Here is a 19535-nt window from a genome sequence, read left to right on the forward strand (position 1 = left end):
TTGGGAAAAGATCTATAGACTCACAGCAGCGCCGAACTGTGCACAAAGAAAAGACCGAAAACCGAAACTCAGGAAAAATGAACACGGATGCATTAAACGGCTCTGTGTGTTTTCAAAAGAGTGACTTAATTTTAGATTTGATAGATATGAATAAAGGCGTGACAGGTTTTTTCCACATCTCACTTCGAGCAGTAGCAGTAACTTATTTTTGTGTCATTTTTCACACTGTTATCTGAATTCTAATAAAACCAGGTTCATATTTTCCACAAGGTCATTGCATAAAAAAAAGTTCAATGAAACACAAGAGGATCTTGTTTGTGCAAACTAAGTAAAGTAATCAATTACTTTAGAAGTAATTTAACACTGGCTGTATGGAGGGGTTGGTATTAACACCAGTGTAATCAAATTTGCAACCAGCTCTGAAGGAAACATTTGTTAAATTGCTAAACTGAAGCATCACAACAGACAGAAAGACATGACATAGGCACCAACAAACAAACAGTTAGAAAACTGAAAAAAAGATTGATTTACATTGCAGGGAACCCAGGAATTTGAATTCCAACAACTGGTTTCTGAGAAACAAACACGGACTCACCTGGAAATGATGATGCCCCCACACTCCAACTCCATTCTGTCCCTTTGCATCTGCTGCTTCCCGTGCTGCATGGAGCTATTAAAGCAGCTCCGTGTTGAGCGACAACTTAATTTCTTCCCTTCTGAAAGAGCCTGAGAAGGGCTGAATAAACAATGCACAGATGCCTGGAGGTGTTTGAACTGTCACCCAGCTCATTCTGCACCTTGTTTTATAGAGTTGGGGAATTGATTTTTGATTTTGAACAGAATGCAAAGATCATTTGAAACTAATAAATGTCCCTAAAGGTAGATATTGGATAGAATACAGGTTGGTAAAAAAATAAAAACTCTATTATAATTTCAGCAGTCTTTCAACTGAAGTGAGCAAAAAGTCAGATTTCAAGTTGGTAGAAAAAACCCACAACAAACTAAAAAAAATTCAGAGTTAAACAGAGCAACAGGATAAAAAAAAACAATGGACTTTAACAAAGGTAAAGCCGGTTAAGATGTCGTGCTCTGCTGGGTAAGAGCTTGGTGTAAATTGTTGAAGCGGTGCAAATCTCTTAAATCTTGCTCCAGGCTTTTTCTTTTATACCTCTATTCTGACAGGACAGATTTGGTGTCATACTGAACTGCAATTATTAATTTCTCCTCCATGATCAATTTACAAAAGAGTTGGCACCTCTGTGAATTGAAAGGAGCGGCATAAATACGTCACTACTAAATCCGAGTCCCTGATTGATCAAAGTCTATCTGGTTAAACTTGCAATTGATCATGTTTTGCACGTTGAGCCTGAAAAATGACTTAAAAACTATGCAAAAGTTTTGAACGTGGAAGCCCGAAACACACATTTACGCACGTTTAAATAAACTTTTCTTGGAATCGTTCACTTCAACTTGTGTTGCTGAGGTCAGTGTGAGCATAGCATAACGTTGCAATCTTGGATAATTGTGAGCCCATGACTCAAAAAAAATTTCCTCTGGCATTCGAGAATATTTAGTAAAGATGTTGTTTATATGTTTTCTTTCATAACTTTAGTTTTTACCTTTTGTTTTTCGGGGCATTTTATAATCCCTGAAGATTTTTTGTTTGGATTTTTATGGATGACTCATTTAAGCTCCAGCTTCCAAGATTTCCAAAACTATACAGGGTGGTGGTACCAGGCTTTCAGAAAAGATATTTAAGAGCAGAGGAACCTTTTAAAAAAAAACACCAGGACCCAGAAAAGATCAGCAAAAATAAAGGAAAAAACAGAACAAGGAACTACAATCAAATGTTAGTAGAAAATGAGAGTTTCTAAGATTCACATCACTAAAAGAGTCAGAAATCATCCCCTTCCCAGAATTTAAAAGTTTTAAAAGGGATTAGAAACAACAGGAATCTTCAAAGAAAATTCTAATTTATTCAGTTTAACTGCAACATTTTTGTCCAAAAATATTCCAAACAAATCCATGTTTTCCAGTGAGAGAAGTGATTTCTAAAGGAATGAATCCTCCTTGTCCATCAGATGTAGCTGTGCTGTCTTCAGTATGGAGTGTGGGTTCATTAGATCACCCAAGAGGCTCACCATCGGACTTACTCATCCTCAAGAGTCTGAGCCGCTCTGGTGGGTTCTGAGTGTGGCGTTGTGGCTGACTGATACTTGAAAACTGTTCTTTCTTTGGGCGCAGCGTCAGATCAGAGCGCCTCTCATCAGCTGTCTGTTTTCATCAGATGCCGCCCCCCTCTGAGCTCATCAGGAGTCCAGCCCCTCTTCGCTTCCATCCAAAGGTGAACGTTCGTGTTTGCCTCAGCATCTGTGCTGACCCCGTTCCTCTAAGGTGGTTCCAGTAAAACCATACACACGTTATGTTTCTGTTATGCAAGAAAAGAAATGGAAACAACAAAACCTGCATTTGCAGTTATTGAAGGTAATATATTTAACCCTGTAAAAGCCCACCACATCAAAGAATTGATGTTGAATTGAATTGAATTGAATTGAAAAAATTTTTTATAACAAACAGAAGAGTATTAATTATAATATGTTGGGTGATCTGGTACGTTTTTGCTCACAACAATGTCAGTTTAAGGGCGTATTCAGACGGGAAAAGTCAATTGGTCCGGACCGGGGCTGCTTAATTTGGTCCAGATCGAGTCCTGAACCTTGCGTTTGGTCTGTATTCAGATTCCATCTACCAGAGATTTTTGCTCCAAACAAAACCAGGTGACTAAAGGCCCGTTCACATCGGGACGAATTTCGTCGGCGTTTAACGCCTCGTGACTAAACAAAGGGCACCAACGAGAGTGTGCACACCGACGCGAAAAACGCCACGTGTCAAAAGAAAAAAAACGCCTCGGGTTCGTTTTTTTTTTTTTTGACGCCTCGCGTCGAAATCTATTCGACCAATGAGAATGGCGCTTTTGCACACGTGTCTGGAGCTTCTGAAGTTACAGTAAAACACAACTTGGGGGCGCTCAAACACAAAACTGCCTTGCTGAGCACACATACAAGCGAAGAAGATAGACGCCGAGTAGCGTCTACACTGCCGCGAAGAAATAATGACGGACATTCTAAAATATCCCCGAACCAAGCACCAGTTGGAGCAACTGGTGCTTGAAATATTCATGTTTTCTTTGTATTATTCTGACAAGCGTGTAAGTACTTGCTCTCTTCTTCTGAGTGAAAAGCGACTTTAAGAAGCGTAAAGTTGCGCAGCGCCACCTTGTGTACAGGAGTATTTCTGTTTTACATTAAGCGCCATCTAATGTCAGGGAATGAAATTGCATGTTCGCTCGGCTCATCGTCAGCGAAAATCGCCTGGGTGTGAACACAAAAAACGTGGCGAAAAACGCTGGCGAATAACGCCTGGCGAATGTTCGTCCCGGTGTGTACGGGCCTTAAGGATCTCTTCAGTCAATGGCCAGGAATTATGAAGGCGTGGCAAAGCAACGAGAGACAGAATAATGGAAGTCCTGCGTTTCGCAATCCTTTACGGGGATAGTTCAGTCATTTAAACTTTATATTTGCCCCCCCTGCCCATGCCTAGACCTGGGCCAGGTGATGAGTAATTTCCCCCAGACTCCAAAGTTTCTTTGTAGCCTCTGGATGTCTTTTTCGGGGTCCCTCCACCTCTGTCAGTGAGTGTCACAAAGGTTGTTGTTTACCGTTTGTGCACAAAAATACTTGCGAGGAGACAGCGGAGGGCGGCCTGTCATGGACAGTCTGCAGGGTGTCATGCAGAAAGTTTGGGCCCAAAAGTTTCCAACTTTCTAACTGCCACATGACAACCACAGTAACATAAAAGATTCACAAATTCCACAGCAGAACAGTGAGAGGAGGGTGTCAGCAGGCAGCGCCTCTGCAGGACTGCTGCTCTGTTGCCTCTTGTCCCTTCCCAACTCGTTAATCTTGATTAACTAGCTGTTGTAATCCAATTACTGCCACCCACCCCCATCACACCTGGGGTCACGCTTCCCCAACACATCTCAGTAAATCCCTGGTGGCCGACAGCGAGAATGAAGGGGAGGGAAGCGCAGATAAAAGACAAGATGGAAGGTAATTACTTACCTTAAAAGGGAAAATCTAAAAGGAAAGCGTGGGGTAGCTGGATGAATGGCATCACTGCTTTTCAAATATTTTATACAAATGTGATTTAAGTCAAAATGGCACACAGGAGCTTCAGAGAAATGCAGAACTGAGATGATCAGTCCAAATGAAATGCTCTTCATTCAGACAGCCACTGAAGGAGCAACAGAGAAGAAATGAGACTTTCAGACTCCACTGATTCTTCAGAAATCAGCTTTAACAAAAACAAACTTTACATCAAAATGAAAGCAGTTATTTCTGAACAGAAAGAGCGGCCAGCTACAAGTGTCACAAATGTGCTCAAAATAATAGGAAAAATGTCACCGTATCAGGAAAATGGCTGCTAAATTATACTTAAAAGACGGTTTGTCAGAAACAAATCAGGCTTTCCAGCATGTGGGAGACGGTCACAGCAGATCACACTTCCCATTTATGATTAAATAAATGGCCCTGCTACAGACTGGTGACCATCTCCAGGGTGTTCCCCGCCTTTTCCCAACAGTAATCTTAACAGAAAAGGGATACAATGGAAATGGATTAAATACATTAAAAATGTGAACTTTTTTCAATGTCTAATTTCTTCTCTGCCTTTTGTGGTTTAAAATAATAAAAACCCACATTAAAGCAGAGGGGTGCAGTTAGAATCTGAAAAAAAGCAGAGGGGTGCAGTTAGAATCTGAAAAATTCTACAAACACAGAAACATGGGCAAAATCCGAATCCCCCCCCCCCCCCCCCCGGCTTCTCCCTTCACCTCCAATTGTAGGGGCATTTAGAGGGGTAGGGCTGTCCCACATAGTTATTTGAAGGTGAAAACTACAGGGCGGTGGGCTCTGTATCCTTCCGCCGGAGAAACTCATTTCTGTCTGCTCTGAAACACAGACGTTTACATGTAATTATGAGTAATGACTTTTTCTTTTAGGATTACTTTTTAAAGTTATAAAACTGATGTTATGTATTTTCCCAGCGCCGGCAGCTTCGCACTAACGTAGCTGACCTGCGAATATGGATGACGTAATCGAGTGAGAGTGACGTCTGGATCAGAAGAAACTATTTTCCCATAATTCTCCGTTTGGAGGGCTAAATGTAGGGGTAGGGAGAAGCCGTAGGGGAAGAATTCGGATTTGGCTATGGTCTTTGTAATCCTTGTGCTATCCTAGGCACTTTACCATTAGGAGTTGGGTCATCTAGACCCACTAGACAGTGCGCTAAACCTTTTTCTTCAATGATTTGTGATCTTCACTGGTGTCCGTGGATTACATGAAATCCTCTTCACCTTTATCCACCTTTGTCATGGTAGGGAGAACATTTCAATGTAAGGATCGGGTCATCTGGATCCCAAAGGATAGCACAATGTGTCAACATCTTGAATAAGATGCTTCCCCCTGGTGGTTTGATCAGCTGAACCAGCGTGGCTTCAAAAAAGTTTCTTGAGCTCATGTTTGAGAAAATCAGCTTTATACGCTTAAAACGGAGATTTCTAAATCAGGGGTCTGCCGGTACAAATTACGCACCAAAGAAGAAAAGTTAGTTTGAAGAAAAGTTTATGATTTTGATATAATTAACCCTGTAAATACACTCATTTTCAAGTTAGAAAACAGAAACAACAGCATCATTTAAATTATGATTTGATGAATCTGTACTTCATATAAATTTTGCTTTCATAGAATAATTTTAATGTAAATTTGCAGCAGAATTCAAGTTGTTCTATTTTCAGAGCAAAAAAAAACAATTCTAATTATACTAGTTTATCTGGAGCTGGGCAGCAGTCTCTCAGAGATTCACAGAAATGTCCTCCAGTTCTCCTGGAGGAACCCCAAAGCATTCTCAAGCTAGCTGGGAGACACAGTTCCTCCAGCACAAAGCCATCCAAAAGAGATGCCTGAGCTTTTGCATCTGGCCTCTCTTGAGGTGGAGGAGCAGTGACTCTACTTGGAACTACTCTCCCCATCTCTAAAGGATCACACAGCGTGGCGGAAAGTCATTCAGCCCCAGAGCATCCAAAGACGAGGTTTTCAGGGTGGACCACCTCCATGAGTTTGACTGAGCCTTTACAGAGGCTGCATGTGTGGCCAAGACTTATCAACTGCTCTGGGAGTCCCACAACACGATTTTACTGGACTCTTTCTTCAGCTAGACCAGTGTTTTTCAACCAGTGTGCCGCGGCACACTAGTGTGCCGTGGGAGATGGTCAAGTGTGCCGTGGGAAATTGCCCTCATTAATCATTAACTGATCTAAAAACATTTCCCATCTCCAGGAAATCAGCTCTTTGTTCATCCAAACTGGCCCTGATAAAACACTGAGTAGTTAGGAATATAAAAGATCTTAAAATTACTTTTTCTTTGGGTTTATTTAATTCTATTAAAGACATTTTGATAAGAATGATGTTACCGCGATTTACCTGCAGCTATGACAGTTTGCGGAAAAGTCCCGCCCCTTTAACTGTCTCCACCAATCATTCTTGAAGGCTTAATCACATGTCATCAGTCTGACCAATCAGAAGTGGTTAAAGTCTTCACTTCCTTGTTCTTAATTCTGCTGATAAAGTCGCTCAGTTCTAACAAAAATACCAGCTAAAGCTCTTCTTTAGCGGTGTAGCTTTCCACAGAGTCCGGTGTCAGACCATGGAACAAGTGGACAATACAATGAAGCTCAGAGATGCGAGTCTTTCTGCAAGTTTTTTCGGCAGTTTTCACACTACATCTCCCATGATGCATTGGCTTAAAGGGCCAGTGTCCCAGCGCACAATGAGTTGTCCTTGAGAAACGCCTTGAAACCACAACAAACAAACAGTTTCTAAATTTTTTAATTTAACTTTCATTTCATCTCTTAGAAAAAACAGCCGCAACTTCCTGCTTTTCCGGCCACAATTATCAAAAAAATGCACGTGAGATTGGGGGGGGGGGGGGGGGGGGGGGCTGTCGATCAATACAGACCATGAATTTCTTTTTTTTTTTTTTTTTGGATGCTGGTGTGCCGCGGGATTTTTGTCAAGGTTGAAGTGTGCCGTGGCTCAAAAAAGGTTGAAAAACACTGAGCTAGACAGCCTCCCTCACCTCCAGTGACCACCTCCAGGTTCGTGGGTTGCCATGAGGACAGAAAACAAGGCCTCGCAGCCACAACTTCAAGCACTCAAACTCCATGTTTCCAGCCTCCCTCAGTACCTGGTTAAAGCTCTCGTGAATGTAGGATTTGAAGACCCTTCTGACAGGGGCTTCAAGCAGTCATGTCCAGACTCTTACTGAATGTTTGGGCCTCCTGAGTCTCTCCAAGCCAAAATGAAGGAGATCCAATGAAACCTTTTTGGGATGAGCCCTGCAGGAGGAGAAGGTCCAGCCTTCAGCCTTCATATACAAGACTGGATGAGGTTCACAGATATACAGTCAATGCTTCCATGTAGCGATGAGGTTGAAAACTTTGGACGGTAGCTCTTCTCACACGAGGAAGGAGCGTCACATTTTTGAATACATTTTTTTGGACATTTTTGGTTGGATTGAAAAACTACAGGACAGTGTGCCCCGAGGACCAGGATTGGGAAACACGGCTCTAAGGTATACTATAGGTCATTTCAGAAGCTGACTTTGCCAGTGAGTTTAGTTTTTGGTTTTTGTCTTAAGAAAACAAAATAAAATATGAAGACAAACAAAAAGGATGTATCAAGCTGCCTCTCAAACTGCTCCATTCTTAGTTCTGCTCCAAGTCCCAATTGGTCTCCTCTGCTATTGTCAGCTTTCACCAAAACATCAAATCTTTTTTTCCCATTCAGATTTACTTTGATGCAGCATAACAACAGTGAGGGTCACTTTAATCAGCAGGGTACGTTTGACTCCTTCCCGTTTTTTGACATCCGCTCACAAAGTGATGGATGCTTGCAAAGTCAACTTTTAACTGCAGCATGTGTTCGGGTCAGGCTTTGCTCAAAGGTTCAAAACAGACAAAAGGCCACAGCAGAGCTCTGACGAAGTTTCTGAGCTGCCGTCCATCTATCTCTAATCTATTTTTATTGTTTTTTGTCTGGGTCATCGTCGCCGGATGGCGGGAAAGCGGAGCAGCATCAGGCTCTTAATTCATAACACAGTGTGTACGGTAAATAGAGCCACAAACAGACAGCAGATGCATCTTTAGAAGCTGCTGCTCCCCGTCCTGCTTTGGAAACACCTGCATAAAAAGAGAAACACCAATAAAACCCTCTGAGTGTGCACAAAAACCCAACTAAGTTTGTGCATGCCTAAATCTAGATGGACCTGGTACGACAAAAGCATTGATTTACAAAAAAGCAGCAGTTTTGGTCAAAAACAGACATAAAATAATAAAATTTTGCTTGAGTAAAATTTATATTCAGGCACTCCATTGTGAATCGGTGTATCATCTGCATCATGTGAAAGCTCTTTTTCTACTTTGTCTCAAGTTCTTACCCCCTTCCACTGCACCATGCCACATGAAAGAAAACTAAATGTAGTTATTTTAGCTCATTAGAAGGCCATGGCAAGAAACCTGGATATGAACTCGTTTGTTAGGACTATTGCAAAGAAAGAAATATGACAACTGCTGTGTCATATTAAACACACAGCTACCCTGTGTGTTTAGAACTAAATAAACTAAAGTGACAAAAATAACATAAAAAAGAAATAAAAGACAAAAAAATCAAAAGAATAAATAGCTAGACTGATAGACAAACTTTAAAATAAGTAAATGGAAAAAGTGACAAGAAATACATTAAATTAAATTAAAAAGACACAAAAACTAAACCAAGGATGTAATAAATTAATAAATAAGATGTTTAAAAATACAATAAAGAACAGAGTTGGATATACAGACAGACAGCCTTAAAATAAATAAATAAAAGTAACTAAGAATCCGTCACTCACTCAAAAATAAATACATAAAATAATATATAACTTTAAAGGGGCAAAAGCCAGTGTCACATCTGTGACTGTCCTGAGCCCGGGTAAATGCAGAGGGGGGTGTCAGGAATGGCATCCCACATAAAACCTCGAAGAAAAATTCAAGTGGATCACAGGAAACAATAGTTATGGCAGAGTTAGCATAGTTTTTTATGTTTACACCCCAACCTCTCAGTATACTCAAAGTCCCCCCCCCCACCCCTTTCGATATTCTGTCTGCACCCCCAACAGGGACTTGCTAGATCTGGCTAGATTTACAGCAAAGCAACTTTATTGGGACTGCCCCAATTCTGCCCCACTTTCTGACTCAAGGGAGTTGTGTGTCTGTGTGCGTCTGTGTGTGTGTGTGTTTTGTAGTGACTGCAGCTGCTTCAGGCTTTAAGCCCAGAGCCCAACAGCACACAATTAAATTCACTTCATTCTGCAAGCTAATGAACAGTTTGGTCCCAAAAGAAGACATCTGCTCTTTAAATCCGAATACACGCTCTAGTCCTTCTGCACACTCCACCGTGTAATTTGTGTTTAGAAAATAATTACAACTGGAAATATTGTATAAAATGTTGTCTGAAAAATGCCACCTTATTCAAAGAGCCCCTGTGAGGCTCCACATCTGACTCGGATGACGTGACTCACTCGTGAGTCTTCACATTCAACTTCAATATAAACCATTTTGTCACCTTTGATCAAAGAATTTTGATTTATTTCATCAATAATTTTTCAAATAAAAATGTTTAAGACAGCGGCGGGCTAAAGTGATGACCAATCTTCAACATCGACCTACAGGGAGAAGTATCTGAAAAATGTTTGAGATAAAGAGTCTTTGAGCAAAAATTCATTCTCGATTAATCAGAATAAACTGAAAAGTTAATATTTTAATAAGTCTTTGGGGGGAAAGATATTAATTAATTGCATTGGTTTTTCAGATTAGTCCTAATCTCCTAAATTGTTGTATTGTTGAAGTTGAAACCCATGTTTATCTCTAACACATTTGATTTAGCAGATTAAAGGTTTTCAAGTGATGAGAGTAGCCATATTTGATGATTTAGAGACCACTGAGAGTGAGACAGGAGAGAGAAGTGCAGAAGATGTTGAGCTTCTCTGTGGGAGTGATGAGGATGGACAAGATCAGGAATGAATCCACCAGATCCACTGCAAAAATTGAGTACCGGTAAGTAAAAAGAACGTTGTTTTAAGAAAAAATGTCTTATTTCCTGCCTTGAAAGAAAAAAATCTCACCAAGATTTTTTTTAATTCAAAGGCAAAATAATATTTAAAAGAATGTCTTTTTTTCCTGCAATAAGGAATTCCATTGGCAGATATTTTAAGACAGCATCAGAACCGGGGCGTATAATGTGGAGGAATTCTTCCGTAACTTCATGTCAGAATGAATTCACCTGATTTGTATTTTGTAGATTTTTCATCCTTGTTTTGACTAAATCTAACTACATTTTCCCGAATCCATATGTTTGTGTCCCATAGACTTTTACCAGCAATTGTTTATTTCTTAGTCAGCCAGATTTATTTTTTCCTAAGGATCTGATTTTTGCTTTTTCCGTGTTTTTTAGATGTGCTATATGTTTTGCTTAACTTCACTACAACCTATCTTTTACTGGTCTTCTTTCAAGTGTGGACAGAATGGGAGATGATGGGAGTCTTGATCAGGACACTCTGTACTCTGAGGGTATTTCTGTATTTTACCAAATAAAATGGAGTGTTTCTGCTGCAGTGCTGAGCGGGAAAAGCCACAAAATGCTCTATTTTCTATACATAATGGAAGCTTGTATGGGAACTCTGATTTATGTGGTTAGACCATCTTGATGACAAATCACAGTTTAGCGGTCCTGTCCGTACTGGATCAGGTACTGAGGAGCTTTGAGGTTTCTAAATTCAGGGCTCTAACTGTCCTTCAGTAGTCACCACCAGCATTGATCTGCAAGGACATGTGTTCCAAAAGAAGCTATCCCTGATGAGGTCTGGGGATTGATTGTTGACAGCCTGTCATGACTGCTGGCTGGAGATTAACCCACAGGCGTTTTATCAAGGTGTCCTCTGTAGGCAAACAAATTAAGAACCTGTAAACAGTACGATGCAGGAATCAGGCTTTCTGTGACTCCAGTCAAATCACATTAAAGCAGACGAGACGTATTGCCTCAGCTTTTTACAGTAAAGCAAAAAGTTTGTAAAATCTTGTTTCAAAAGCTTCTCAAAATGGCTAGTTTTCTTTGATGCTATGTTCATACCGGGCTCAAAAACCCAAGTTGGAATGATTGCTTTTCCATGAAAAGTCTATTTAAACACACATATACACTTCTTTTGGGCTTCTGTGTCCAAAACTCTTGCGTTTATGCAAATTTTGCAGTCTGTTCTTGAGCTGCACTTACAAAACACGTGGCCATTGAACGCGCGTTAAAAGTCAAACCAGTGGAACTTTGACCAATCAGAGACTTGAAGTGGCGTTTGAAATTGATCATGAAGGAGAAAATAATAGTGGCGGTTTGTGGTTGACCAGAATTAAAAGAAACTAAGTATTTTATACATTGGAATAGAGCTGTGAAAGAAAAAGCCTGAATGGAGATTTGCACAGCATTAATACCAAAGTCTCTTCCAACTGTGAGTCCATGCGCTAGTGTCAAGTAGAGACAGACTTTGGTGAAAGCACATACAAAAATCCATGTTCAGTACGTTCTTGAAAGCGCCATACATGTCCGGTGTGAACAAAGCATTAAAAAGCAGACAGGCGGATCTCCAAGGAATCCGCTTAAAAGAACTCCACAAAAGTAAATGTGAGTTTTCTCAAAGTTAAACAGGCATCCGTGTTTTACGGTAGTGAAGCATGCAGATGTCATTATACATTCCATAATTTTCCTTTCAAGATGAAATCGTTCTTGTTCTTTTATTTTTGTTTAATATTTTTCCTACAAAAGTGTAATTTATAATCTACTTTTTTCTTCTTTATTATGCATTTTTGGCTGCTGTGACTTATAGTACAATACAGTAATTCCTTTAATTTCTTCATTTCAAATTCATTTATAAAGCGGCAGTTAGCAAAAGACATTGAGAATTTTTTTTAAATGCATGCTAAAATGTAAGAAGTGTAATATCAGACAACAATTCCAGCATCAGTTATATAACAATTGTCTTTTTATTTAAAGTGCTTCCATTCTGAGTTTTATAAAGGTCTATTGCTCCCTTTACCTTTTCATTAGATGTTATGTTGGATTGTTGAATGTGAGTGAAGGTTTTCCTCTAGTGTACAGGACATAAAAACAACTTTTCATGGCATAAGGTCACCAATTTGTTTTACTGCTGGGCTGTCATGGAAACCCGGGTCGTTCTGATAGAGACCTGCAGCTTTTCTGTGATGTTGGGGTTGATGCTTTTGTCATTCTCCAGATATTCTCTATGGGGTTTGCTGACCACTCTCTCACAGTTATCCTAGAACCAGGAGTCGATACTTTTGTTGTTGGAGCTCCACAGGAGCCAGATTTTACTGAAAAATTTCCAACAAGTTGGTCTGCACAGAGTAGTATTAAGTGCTTTAAAGTGTCTTGTGGTGACACTATCAGCCTAACATTAAACTTCTTGTCAAATTCTAGATTTCTGATAGAAAATGAACAGTTACAACCGATATAAATAATGAGTCTATAGACTCTGATTGGCTTCAACTTTTCCAGACAGCTGCCAACTTCTGGAAGACGTTTCAAATGAGGCCATGTTTCATAACGAGTGAAAGCACAACTCCCCACAAAGATCCAAACATGTCGTTCTCATCAGCATGCAGCGAACAGTGAGGACAATTATCTCAATCATTTGGTTCAAGAATTAAGTGCATCGGCACACACACACATTAGTGACTGGAACACAACATTAGCAGCTATCCAATTCAAAGCCAGAAGTTCATGCATCGTCTCCTGCACACTCACTGACTGAGGTCTCCTGGTAAACAAAGCTATCATCTCCCATTAGCATCCTGTTGACCTGCTCATACCTAAAATTAATCAGGTGGTAATTATGTGATCAGTGAAGAGAGTGTAATTGCAGAATGGAGGGAAAAAGCTACTTCAGGGGGGGTTCAACACTCTCTAATTTAAGAAAACATTCAATAACGTAAAACACTGTAAAGGCATTTGGATACCATTAAATCGAGCTGACATGAAACCACAGGAAAAATAAAGCATTTCCGTTACATTTCATTAATGTCACAGCGTGATTTGACCACTTCAGCTAAGGAGCTGAAGCCCTGTTAGGCTTCCTTCACCCTGAAGAACCCAAACAAAGACATTGTTCTGGGCTTTTAAAGTCAAGTCAGTTTGTTAATTTTGGCTAGCAGCAAAAAAAGCAACAATAAAAATAACAATATATAAAATAAAATAAAAAGTTTACAACCCATCGCCCCTGCGCTCCCAATTTCGGTCAAAAAATATGTACCGTAATTTCCGGACTACAAGCCGCTACTTTTTTCCTGCGCTTGCAGCCTTGCGGCTTATTCAGTGACGCGGCTAATTTATGGATTTAATTAGCGGCCGCCATGTACGTACTTTCGAACTCAGTGAATAGCTTGAATTCTTAATCTAACACCAAGCACAAGGCATTTATATTCAACACACCTCTAAGCAGCCAAACAGCATGGAGTTGACTTCAGGTCTTAGACACTTCAGTCATGGTTCAACAAAATGAAACACGCATGCCCGGCCGCATCCCAAAATCCTTTGGGGCCATTAGACCCAACGTGCACGTGATCGCCGCTACGATATGATGAAGCTTTCAAGTTAAAAGCAATCGTTAAAAGCAGCGTAAAAAAGTCCACCGTCACCAACGGGTTTGGAAAAGCCGGTTTGCTGCGTGACGGAGAGAACAGCGCATGGAGTGAATTTACACTCCATTTACGGTTTCTAAGGAAACCGTAAAAGCGGAATTTTGCTTTGAAAAACTCACAGCCTCCGTGTGAGTTGGAGACATCTTCTCCTGCTGATTGAGCTGCGGGGCCGATGGCAGTCTGAAGGCTCCCACACGTAACAACGCATCCGCCCCTCATACACAAAACGTACAGTATTAAGTCCGATTGCTTTGCACAGAAACGATTTGCTCCATCCACCGGCGCAACGTGGACGAAGTGCTCCTCCTTGAAGCCGCCCTGGCCAGAGGTGTCGGAGTAGATAGGAAGGGGAGACAAGGAGCGCGCGGGGCGGGAGCGGAGCGCAGAGGCGTCCGCGGAGTGCAGAGGCTTCTGAATTCTGACGCACGCGCCGCACTGAGGCGCGCGTATCACGCTGAGGCGCGCGCTTTTCAGTCGCCGCTGCTGTATTTTACCGGTGTGTTTTTTAACCAGCCCTGTTACTCCCATAACGCTGCCGCGACACAAGCGGAAGGAGAGCTTTACCCGTTCACCCCTCCATGCACTGCTGATACTTGCTCATTCTTAAACACGTACAACAGTATGGCGAGCCGGGCATTGGCCCCGCCTTTAGCCCCTAAGACTCATGGGAAATGTGGAATCGCGGATGTAAATTTCCTCATCATAACTGAGGGATGTAATGTTGATTATATGGTTACTGTTTGTAATTTTATGTATGATACCTAGATTGTCAATATGTAAAAAAAAAATGAAATAAAAACACCATAACTGAGGAACTTGTGAACAGAATAGAGTTCCATGCTGTTTGACAGATGTCGACACACTCAAATACATGAGCCAGAGGCAAAGCTGGCACCACCCACAATGTGCTAATGAATTGCACTCACTCTGGGATGCTGGGCGTGATTTGTCAGGATGACAATTTTGCCTAACACATGCGCGGCTTGTACTCTGACGCGGCTTGTGTATGTATAAAACTAATTAAACACGTGAAAATGGGTGGGTGCGGCTTGTAATCGGGTGCGCTTTATAGTCCGGAATTTACGGTATATATAATTTCTAGGGTTGAAAAGGGCTCATTTAAATGGCGATACTATCTGTTAAGCTTTTTTATGTTTTAGGTTTTAAAGCGGCTGCGCAGTGGGGCAGTGGTCAGCACTCACAGCAAAATAGTCCTCAGTTCAAATCCCAACTGGGGACCTGGAACAGAACCACAATTTATTGTGAAATCAAATCCAACTTGTTTAACCCTTGTGCTATCCTATGTCCCCACCCTTACATTGACGTGTTCTCCCCACCATGACAAAGGTGGAAGAAAAAAGGTTCAGCGCACTGTCTAGTGCAGGGGTGTCAAACTCATTTTGGTTCGGGGGCCGCATTTAAGGCATCTGATCCCAAGTGGGCCAGACCAATAACAAAAAAGCAAAAAACACATTTTTTTTGTTTCTTTTACTCAGTTGGAAAAAATGCCTCAACCAACATGGTAGCTTAATCACTTATCATTACACATTCATTCACAGAGGCCAATGGATGTAAAATAAAATGCATTTCACTTAAAAAAAATGGTTTATTCAATATTCACAGACTGAATATTTTACATCTGACACTGAAGCAATCCTTATAATAAACCCAAGAGGGGCTACAGAAAAAAAATGAAACACCTGCCTAAAAATGTAAATGTGCAAATCAATGATTAATTAAACTAAATTACACTTGCAAACATTTGCGAACATAACAAGATTTTGGAGTTAACCTCCTTTCTCTCCTCAAACTTCAGCCAGCCATCACTATCAGGATTCAGATCCTGTGCATAAACATATTTACAGTCATTCAAGTGTGCAAAACACAATGAAATGTCCAAGAATTTTTTCCTGGTTTCTGCCTGAATTTTGTGGCAACACCTGCCTTCTTCCTGACCTTTGATGGGGCGCCATCAGTGACCAGACTAACATCACATGACCAGTTCACTCCAACATAGTCCAGCACAGTAACTAGAGAGCTGACTATGTCATCAGCTGTTGTTGTGTCCATCAACTCAAGAAACTCTGCCATGACGGCTTCAGCACCTCTAATAAATATGCACAGTTGTGCAATATCTGTATCTGTGCTTTCATTAATAGTGACCGAAAATACAATAAATGACTGGATTCCTTAATATGGCGCCCAAGTCTCCTCAGAGATGTTGTATCTGTAATCATAATCCTGGACAGGCCGCTTTTTGGGAACAAGACTTCTGCAGCCTTCAGCATTTTTCAATAGGTTCAGTATCTGAAAATGGTTTGGATGTTTGCTCCAACTCGTCTGCAATAAGGTGTCTGTCACTGCTACATCAGTGACGTCACAGCTGCAGTAAATGCAGACGTTTTTTTTTTTTTTTTCAGTCCAGCTTTTAGTTGGTAAATCCTCTCTTTCCTTAACTGCAAATGGTGAAACTTTCCTCATTGTCTCATTGTCTGGTACTGAATATTATATTCTTTGAGCACTGCCACCTGTTGATGACACAACAAGCACACAGGTTTTGCATTCAACTCCGTAAACAAATAAAACTTTGTCAATTTTTCCTGGAAAGCTCATCACTTCACTTCAACCCTTTTTTTCTTTTTTCATTAGAGTGTCACTACTGATCATTCTTTTAACAATGTAACAGCAGTGGGGCTTGCGGGGAGCCAAACTACATCTTCTTCAGACACAGAACCGTTAGGTTTCACTTTTGGCAGGTACAAAGAAATGCATTTTCACCTGTTTTGCTCAGCCTTTGCTCCCCCTAGTGGCGGAATAGCACATTTCGGTTATTTCTTGAAAAAAATCATAACTCGCCACAGGAATAGACTAGAAACATGCTTGTTTTTTTAAATATTCTTATAATTTTTTACTCTTCATGACTGGGCCGGATTGAACCATCTGGCGGGCTGTATGTTTGACACCCCTGGTCTAGTGGGTCTAGATGACCCAACTCCCAATGTTAAAGTGCCTAGGATAGCACAAGGGTTACAAGGAAAACTCTTGTAAAAATTCCAAACATTCTAATCCTTCATAAAAAAAATTTAAAAAAAGAGTCAGCAGCTTCTGTGTTTTCATAATTTTTTCCCAGTCAAAACATCAACTTCCCTTCAGCGCCTGAAATAAAATCACAGCATGTGACTGCAGGAATGCAAAGTTTTAACAAATATCATAAAGTGTGCTTCCTGCTCGCTGCACAGAATGTTTTATTTTCGTCATGCAGGACCTCTAACACTCTCCTGAAGACCGGGGTCAGGATGTGTCTTCACACACAGAATAAAGTGTGAAAGGACATCCGACAGCAGCCGGCTGCAGGGAGAGCTGAGCCTCGCAGGGACTGTGGGGGACTTGGCTGTAAATAATGTATAGAAAACGTACCGCAAAAACACCCTTTTTTTTCCCAAGACACGGTCGAGAAGAATTCTGGACTCTGAACTAGGAAAAAGATTAGATAGAATTGAAAGTAAGGACAGCAAAGGTTTAAACCTAAAATAAATCTCTGCACTGTGTGTTACTTGCCCTTTGGGGTCAGACTAATACATGTTGCAGTTGACCTAAATTTAACCTTAAACCTGGAGAACCCACACGGTTGGGAAACTTTATTTTAAAAATCTTAATTTCATTTTTACTTTTTTTTTCTGCTTTTATATTTAATTTTTGCTGCTCAAATGAACTTTTCAAAGCCCAGAAGAAGACTTTTCTCTGGTTCTCCAGGGTTAAATATTTACATTTTCAAAAACAATATTTTATTTTAGTAAGAAGATACATTTTTTGTTATCTTTTTTCTTTTAAGTTTTCTAAAAACAAAAAACTGCAGTAATTCACTTAAAAAATGCACATGGCTCCTATGAAATAAATTAACTTAATCCATTTAATGAACTTCATAAATATTAAATATACACATTTTGGGGGCTTTTGGTTAAAGAATAAGAGGCTCTTTTGTGATTTTTAGGTTATTTTTGAAATAATTCTTGCAGAAACAGATAATTTAAATAATTTTATAATAATTTGTATAAATGTCTGCTGCTTTTATTCTTTTTTTTAACAATGAAAGTAAAATATGTTGTATTTTTCTGTTAAAATTTTACATAAACTTTTAGCAGTTGATTTCTATTCGAGTTCACTGACAGATTTTACATCAGCCAGGAAAGAAACTGATATCTTCACAATGGTTTTGTCTGAGGCTTGCTGTAATGATGCAGAGACACCAGGGGGTGGCAGCACTGTGTCACAGACCCAGCAAATTTTACAATGACTGCATGTCTTCTACTGGGTTTGTGATAGGACACAGTGTGAGCGGGTGTGACTGCTTGTTGAAAGGCCATGCTGTGTTGGTGTGCAGACCCTAATTCTGCTTATGGACAGCACGTGTTTGTGCATGTGCGTCTCCCCATAACAGTCAGCCTCCCTCCTCAGAGCAGATGAGACGTGGTCCTCACCAGATTCTTCATCCATAATGAAGCTGACAGCAGAGGAAGTGACAAACAGTTGCAATATGGTACACGGGATAGTGAGAAGCAGGAGTGTGACAAGCGAGAGGAAAGGTGGTGGAGGTTGATGCAACAGGACAGAGGTACCAGAGCGCAAAAATAAGTGCACCCTACATGAAATTTTCAAGTGGACTGACAATTCATTTATTAGTAGAAGAACTCTATAAAAAGCTTGTTTTGACTGTAAATGTCCCGAGTCAATTTGCAAGAAAGTGGTAAATTTTAACGTTTTTCTGAAATGTTTGGTTTATTCACTTAATTCTGCCTTTCAGAATGACTTTTTTTATTATTGCATCATAAATTGAGCCATTTTTCTGCTTTTAGATGTGTGGCAGCCATTTTTATCCAGCTTTGAAGGAGACACAAAGCAGGACTGAAAGAGAACATCTTTCAGTTAAGAGCCATGAGAAAAAGCTTTCTTAAAAGGTAAGCTTTTATATTTTCTTTAATTCTTTAAGAATCTGTGGACATTTCTTTAAAGTGAGGGTGTGAATTAGAGGAGCTCTCCTTGCAAACTGAGACATTAACTCTTCAATGTTGCCAGATTTGCTGTTTTTAGTCATTTTTTTTTAAAATATCATATAACATTTTCTTTTAAAGAGAAAATTCTTACAACTTTCTGGCAATTCTCCGAAATTTCCTGCATTGCTTGCAGAATGACGGTCTGCTGTTTCTGACTCTTTCAGCGCCATCTCTAACCAGGGTGACCCCCGGCTTAGCTCCAGCAACCTCATGACCCTGGAAGTGATTCAGCCAGTTTAGGAAATGGCAACAATAAATAATAAAACTCATCAGATGAACAAATATGTGTGTCTTGTCAGAACTTGATGCTTGGATGCTGCTTTTTTCTTCCATGTTTTAGTCTTCCGTCCATTCATTTTCCTAACCCGCTATATCCCTTTGCTTTAGTCTTTAAACTCCAAAATGTCCAGCTTCTGCGACTGCATGACTTCTAACAAGCATACTCAGCCCAGTCTGCTCTTATCGGTCCAGCGTGAGGAAACTGCACCAAACCAAGGAGGGAAAGTTAAATACATCCTAGCCTTCCTCAAACTTGTCTGCCTGACTGCTCCGCTCTGATACTGCACACAGCTGCAGCATTTGGAATAAACTCTTTATTTTTTAGCATCAGTGTGTCACCTGCATGA

The 19535-nt window shown here is 40.4% G+C and overlaps 1 long non-coding RNA gene across 1 annotated transcript; it reads left to right on the forward strand.

Annotated features, from left to right (window-relative positions):
* Positions 1-1280: 1280 nt before the first annotated feature.
* LOC105355077 (uncharacterized) lies at positions 1281-19190 on the forward strand. Its single transcript, XR_909587.4, has 5 exons — positions 1281-2394; positions 10089-10210; positions 18314-18470; positions 18712-18813; positions 19074-19190. It is a non-coding gene; the product is annotated as an uncharacterized LOC105355077 (long non-coding RNA).
* Positions 19191-19535: the final 345 nt, after the last annotated feature.

The sequence above is a fragment of the Oryzias latipes genome, chromosome 11, assembly GCF_053564925.1.
Source record: "Oryzias latipes strain Hd-rR chromosome 11, Olatipes_Hd-rR_3.1".
NCBI classification, from domain to species: domain Eukaryota; kingdom Metazoa; phylum Chordata; class Actinopteri; order Beloniformes; family Adrianichthyidae; genus Oryzias; species Oryzias latipes.